This window comes from Electrona antarctica, assembly GCF_951216825.1.
Source record: "Electrona antarctica genome assembly, chromosome: 8".
NCBI classification, from domain to species: domain Eukaryota; kingdom Metazoa; phylum Chordata; class Actinopteri; order Myctophiformes; family Myctophidae; genus Electrona; species Electrona antarctica.
The window spans coordinates 2,327,171-2,334,696 of record NC_136789.1 but is presented as its reverse complement, the minus strand read 5'-3'; positions in this window follow the sequence as shown (position 1 = coordinate 2,334,696).

Sequence of the window (7,526 nt, the reverse complement as noted above, 5' to 3'; positions counted from 1 at the left end):
ACTAGTGGAGTCGATGCCAAATTGACATGAAGCATATTCAAGAAGACCTTGCTTTGGAGTTTTGACTGTCGCAACTTGGCAGCCAGGAGTCGGCTAATACTGGAATTTATTTATTTAGCGAATGCAAAGTCCTTTAGCCTAGCGGTTGCCTCCTGGTCTGCTGTATGGAGGGTGATTAATCCTCCTTCCAGTCTTTGGAGAGAACAAACTTCTATGATGTGCTCCATAGTTTGCACCTCACCACACGCACACAGTGGGATTGAGCTACTGCCCCACTTGTGAAGGCTGGCCAAGCAGGGGCCATGTCCAGTCCTGAACCTATTGAGTGTAGACCACTGTCTCCTTGGGAGGGTGGTGCCAGGGACCTGTTGGTTGGGGTCTGACACCAGGTGTTTGTTTGGGACCTCATTGGACTCCCATTCAAATCAATACTGGAATGATTTGTGCCCACATAAATGGCAAATAAACTCAAATCCTGAATCTAGGTAAGCACCAAACCAAAGCAACACTCTTCTATAGTCTAGCCGCAATTTGCAACTTTAGATTTTTTTTTATAATGGGATGAATCTAGAGTTGACTCCCCATTCATCCAATCTGCTTTTGCGATCTGCTCAAGTATTGTCAACGTTAAACTCACCAACATTACAGCTCTAGGCCAAGCTTGAATTATCCTCTTTCAATCTGCCAAGCATTTTGTTTCATAAAAATCCACCGTAGACATATTATGATTTATGAGCTACTTTCTGTCAAGAAATTCTCTGCAGGTGATTATTTTTTGTTTGGAAGCACTCGTCGAAGTCACTGAACGGCCCTGCGTACCACCTGTTAGGCTGTTTCGCATTTGCACATAATGCAGGAGGCAGCAGCGGGACCCGACCCATTAATAAAAACGAGTGCTTCCAAACCCCAACACTTGCTCATCCACAGTGGCAGAAGAAGTATACCCCAAAAATACAAAAAAGCTATTTTCAAATAGCCTATGTATAAAATAGGGCTTAAGTGGTGAATGTACGTTTTGTATAATAATAAAGTTTTTGTCTGAGATGTAGTGGACTAGAAGTATCCAAAAATGGAAATGTTAAAGTAAAAGTACCCTTCAAAATTGTGAAGAAGCACAGTACCCGAGTAAATGTACTTGCGATGCAAGAGTGCAGACTAGCCAACAGCAACTCGTGACTCCTCGCTGCCCTCCACAGCGATCCACCACGAGTATAAAGTATTAATGGATTGTACTCTGGATCCTCTATTCCTCTTCACTGCAGAGTAGGACTTAGTGAAGGGTGTTCAACTGAACATCATTCATGCATGGGAAGCACCACATGAGGAGTGTGCTTTCCTTGCTCATCCATGCATCTCTTGTTGGAGAGAGGGGGCTCTAGAGGGGGGGGGGGGGGGCAGGCAGGGTGCATGTCACAGTGTGATTCCAAGAGATGAGGTAATGTAGGCTGACTCTATAAGCACAGAGACGTGACATAATCCAAGCCCTGCAGGAGGCTGACATTATTTGCATTGTCTCTCATCTTTGCCCATGGGTTTATCTCTCTTACTACTGTCCAGTCTGAATAACACACACACACACACACACACAGTCACTCACACACACACACACACACACACACACACACACACACACACACACACACACACACACACACACACACACACACACACACACACACACACACACACACACACACACACACACACACACACACAGGAAGCAGTACAGCACTGAATGGGCATCACAAAGAGGTATCGTCTATCATAACACATAGCTGAGCAGTCAACTGATGAAAGAGGAACTTTAAGTGAGCTTCACAATAATTTAAGGAAATGGTGTAAAACAACAAATATAGAACACAAATAAAAACAGTCTGCTTTCTGTCATACAGTATCATGAGATCAATAACAAAACAAATAGTCCACATCTGAATGGGTCAAATAGAATTTCTAAATAATTATTTGCATTCCTTCTCCCTGCTTCAAACACAGCTATAGGATGGGTTAGACTTATACCCCTTGGGAAGGGATAATAACAGCAATAATAATGAGGTTGTAACAGGCCTTCGTAGAAATATGGAATCAAGAGACCAACAAATAGGCTACTATTTTCATACTGCATTTGTCCTTGTTCTGCATGCTTCACAAGATGTTGTTGTGATGCAACTTAGATCTAAACGAGTATTCCACAATGTGCCACCTGGCTGTCGTGAAGATCGTGTAGTTTTTTTATTTATTTTTATATTTTGTTTTTATTTATTTTTAAATCACAAAATACACATGATCAAGTGTAGTTTTATTGACTTATTTCAGATTTCAGCCTAAATAATTAGTTATTATTTGATGATCAAGAAAACCCTTTTGTACTGGCTATACTTAAAAACTCACCAGTGTGAAGTGAGGGGTGCTCTTATCATCGTACATCATCATCTCATACTGGCCAATCACGTGTGGGGACAAGATGACGTAAATGTTCCCTTCATTGTCAATGGCATTTGATGTTTGTGTTGCGGACATTTTGTGGGGACAAAAGCTGTATATAGGCTAGGAGTGGCTAGCGCCCCTCAAATATCACTCCTGTGTGAAGTGAGGGGCGCTCTTATCATACATCATCTCATTCTGGCCAATCACAATTTGCGTCCTCACTTTTGAGGGGCGCCAGCCCCTCCTATAGGCCTACACAGGTTTAATGTTTGTCTTTAGTTCAATATTTGTTTTGTAAACGCCATTGACAATGAAGGGAAATTTTACGTTATAATGTGCCTCATTATGTCATATTGTCTGCGTTTAATGTTTGTGTTGGCACCGTTTGTTTTACATCACCATTACATCACCTAATCAACATGAGTTAGACTTTAATATATTAGCGCCCCTCACTTCACACATATTTTTGTCTTCAATGTTTGTGTTTACACAAACCCTCAAAGCTGGACATAGGAGGGGCCAGTGCCCCTCAAAGAAATAATTATGCAGTCCAAGTTTCTTCAAAAGGCTATTGCTGTAACTGATATGAGGTACGGGAATAGAACAACACAATAATGTATATTTTAACAGCACAGACACTGCAATGCTAGTTTCTCTCCACAACAAATATGGAGACTATTCCAGAGTAATGGCCCTAATGGGCCTTTTGCAGAATATTGGGCATTACTATCAAATGCTTATCATCTGAGATCAACAGTGCTGTGCCATGACTCATGATCTCCTGGGACATTCAAACACAATCGCAAGACACATGAAAGCACTGTATCTTTATTCACTATAAAGAACAGCATAATCCTGGACAAAGGGATGAATAAAACATTTGTCAATATCCCCACAAACAAAATCTCCACAAAGATGAACACTTGCAAATAACAAAGGTTAAAAATAATGAAATAACAGGACAAAGGACTAAAATAACATATTTATTTCTGACAGAAGAGATTTCCTTGCACTTTTGGCTTTAGCCATCATACAGTCAAAGGATATCGGTCTCCGCCTAGCATAAAACTTCCTGGTCACTTATATGTGTGAGTTTCTTTTTTTGTGTACCCTGTCAAAAACAGGATAGCAAAGATCAATAGCGCTATTTGCACAGGTTTAGTATCGCCTGGGGGGCATCCACTGAAATGGTCATGTTGATTACTGAATTGTGCAGTTTTTAAATCCTACCAATAAAGCCTAATGACAATGCAGATGTTATGATTGAGCCTGAAGTGCCGTCAAAAGAACAAGCTTGATTTCCAGTCTCTTACATCAAACCTTTTAATGGCATGGACCCCCAAATAACTGTGTATTTGGCTACGGACCCCCATCATGTGTCAGGGACCCCCAACAAGATATGTGCCAAACCTTTTAAACCTAAACCTTTAAAAAAAAAAAAAAATCCTTTTGCCAAATGTAGGGTTAAAGTTGTTAAAGGACGACTTCACCTTCAACCTATCTTCATATAATTGGTCCTCACTAATGTTCATGATAAAAAATAAAACAAATCTACTCAGACTGTGTCTCATATTATTACCATACCATTATTGCATTGTAACTTTTCAGGAATAGAAAGCCTGTAGTTTCCAAGTTAACTTGGATTCCCCATTGATGATGTCACTCAAAGACGGGTTTCTGAACTGCCCACACCCCTCCTATGAGACACAGACTGAGTACATTTGTTCTTTTGCTATTAGTGAGGACCAATTATATGAAGATAGGTTGAAAAGTGGTGAAGTCGTCCTTTAAACTGGTTTTTATGCTATACTTTGCTGGGGACCCCCTGGAACCCGCTCAAGGACCCCTGGGGGTCCTCAGACCGTACTTTGAGAACTACTGTCTTACATCAAGCATTCATGCATATCTGGAGGCAAGTCAGTCAAGTGTCGTGAACCTATCCAACGTGAACATACCTTTGGTGAACATGGGAGCTGTTTGGAATTTGGGGTCCACTGACAACACATCACAATGGACTGTGGACACGGTACCCATTATTTATCTAACAATAGAAGCTATATAAACCACTGCATCTACAAGGGATTATGCTGGACTCACTTAAATGAATTGTCCCTACACCACGCCAGTAAAGATACAGGGCTAAAGACATGAAAGCCACAGTAGATGGCTTCATTTTCACCTGGGCTAAATTTGCACTTGGAGATATTTGCCTTTTTTGACCACGTCATTGTGATGAAATTCTAACATTTCTGGCTTTTTTGTGCAATCAAAGCGGTGAAGCATATAAGCACAAAATATTAGCATAGCACAACCATAGAACTGGTAAGAAAAAAAGCACTGAAGGCATAAATGATAATTTTCCATTTATCATAGCAAGCACAAGCAAGCAAAAAACAACCTATCATGTCCCACATGTTTAATTCATTTAAAATATCTATATCATTTGATAGAATCCCCTTTTCTCTGTGCTGCTCTGTGCTGAGAACTTTTATTTATTTACGATAGCTTCAAGTATCATAGACTGAATAATATAAAGTATATGGTACACTAACACTTTGAGTGTGTTCAAATGGGAATCAAATTCATTTAATTAACACTGTGTACAGTATACTACTAGGCAGTCCATGCTCAAATGAAGTTTGAGAGTACCTTTATCTACCTTTATCTAGTTCTTTACACTAGACTAGAACCCTGTGAGAACTCATTGAATATTTATATAATTCAGGAAAATGTTCAGAAGAATACTTGAATGTATCGGCATACCTGACCAAAGGTTATGTGCAGTTCATTCATATCCATGCATGTGTTCATTTTATGCTGTTATGATCAGTTTTGCAAATTGTTTGCAATTGCACGTATCACCAGTAGAATCTTACCACCAAGTCTCTTTAGACAGAGTTTTACCATCCTGTGACCTCTATCTTTTTAATAGTGACAGAGTACCCTAGGGCAATCATTTCTATTCTCATTCCAAAAAGTACATGGCATGATGATAAACAATACCAACTGAGATGATGGTTAACTGGCAGAGCCCTATTAGATATTGAATCAGGAATCTCATGAAAGATAATTTATTTTAGTATTTTACACATCTTTAGTTATATACTGCCTTGTGGCATGTGACCCTTTTCACCTCTATTACAGTGGTTCATTATCATTATATGCATCTGGATTGGATATTGTTTGTATGCAGCACTTTACAGAAATAATGCTACAAATCACAATAATGTTATGCACCTTCATTTGAAGTGTTAGAACAAACACTATACGTAGAGTGTTTGGCTCCCTCTTACAATACAGAATATACCCTCGCTTTGTATTGGTTCCATTTTCCTGTCACAGTGTAAACACACATCACAAACAAAATGACCTGCATGCACCAGAGTACAGCCCACACAACAGAGAATACCACAATGAAACAAAGGATTTATATGTCAATAAACCACCAAAAGGCATAGCAAATGACTACCAGAAGTTACGTTCTGCCAGTGTCATAGATTTCCACCGTGGCACTGTATTGTAAGTCAGACCTTGCAATCAGGAGAGCTTATTAGAGTTCCAGGCCCCATGACAACAAATCACATGAATGCCCAATGTGAAAATCTATACATCACAGCTTTTTTAAGGGCTCTGTCAGTTTAGGGTCCCAGAATCCTTCTAGCTTTTCAGGCTTATTTTCCACCTCTGTTTGCAACGCCATGGCAAAGTAATAATACCTTGGTACAAGATCCTTTTAAACCCCACTGCCATTTCCAATATCTTATACAGTGAAGACATGAGTTTGGGACAGGGCTTTAGAGAGCACATCCTCAATATGGGACAAACCAAACCAAATGGCTCTTTTCAACTACAACGGGGAACCTTCCATAACCTGAAAACTGCCAGCACCCGTGAAATTATGTGATGCATTTTTGTTTGTTTTCATTATGATCAGAACCACCCTTGATGGAAACATATTTTACCTCCTGAGCAGGGCCCATATTAGGTTCTGAGCCATAACTTATGGAAACAAATCCAGAACCAAATTCCAGCACGGTTCACTTACTCCTTGTAGTCAAAAAGAGCTAAAAGACAACAACTATCAGAATCCCCTGTAGCTGTTTGTCAAGAAACAACACTGTGCTTCCCCAATGCTTTGTGACATGCAGAGAGAGAGAGAGAGAGAGAGAGAGAGAGAGAGAGAGAGAGAGAGAGAGAGAGAGCAGCATGTACAACATCGCTTGCGGACAGCTGCTTATTCACAGTTAAAAGTTTTAAAAAGTGCACACATGGTACTGATCTAAAGTAGATTTGATGAGTATTATTTGTACATTAAAAAAACACAACACTCTGTTATAGAGCTGGATTTAAGAGCAGTACTTATCAAAGGTAAAAATAAACAACCTGACATATCAATATTCACAAAAGAACTAGCAGAATTGAATTCACAATATCTACACATTTCACAACTTAGTAACACTACTCTGAGCAAGAGGAAGTGTTGCCTCTGAGCATTCATAATCTGTGATTTGTCTATAGCTTTCTAACCATTGAGATTTGCAACAATGAGTTAATGTCTTATAAAACACATCAGCTTTAATGCTGTATGTTTTGAATAGAATAAATATATCCATATATTAATATAGTCCTAATATATATATATCATATACTATATGCACATATGACATGTTTCTGTTTTGCTCTGTAAGGGAAGGCTTTGCCAAGCTCTAAATAGAAATAAATCCTAACCCAATCCACTCGAATCTTGTTTATCAAAACCAAATTTTGTGAAGTAGCCTACATCAAAACATCACACCTAATGCATATACCCTAACATGATCTGTGTATGCATGCATTCCATCTACATCAGCATCTCATCATGTGTTCTTCATTAACTATAACTAAAGGAATGTTCTTTTCCTTTTATTTTTTGCATCACTGCCTATTTAGTTCATTATGGCCATTCTGGTCAGTTTTGAAGTAAGCGATTAATGAGCTTCTACTGACAAAGGCAAACAAAAGTAATACTTTTGTGCGTTTGAAATGCCAAAGGTCATAACTATGATATGGGGATAAAACAACAACAACAACCAAAAACTACTAAATGATAAAGTTCTGTAACT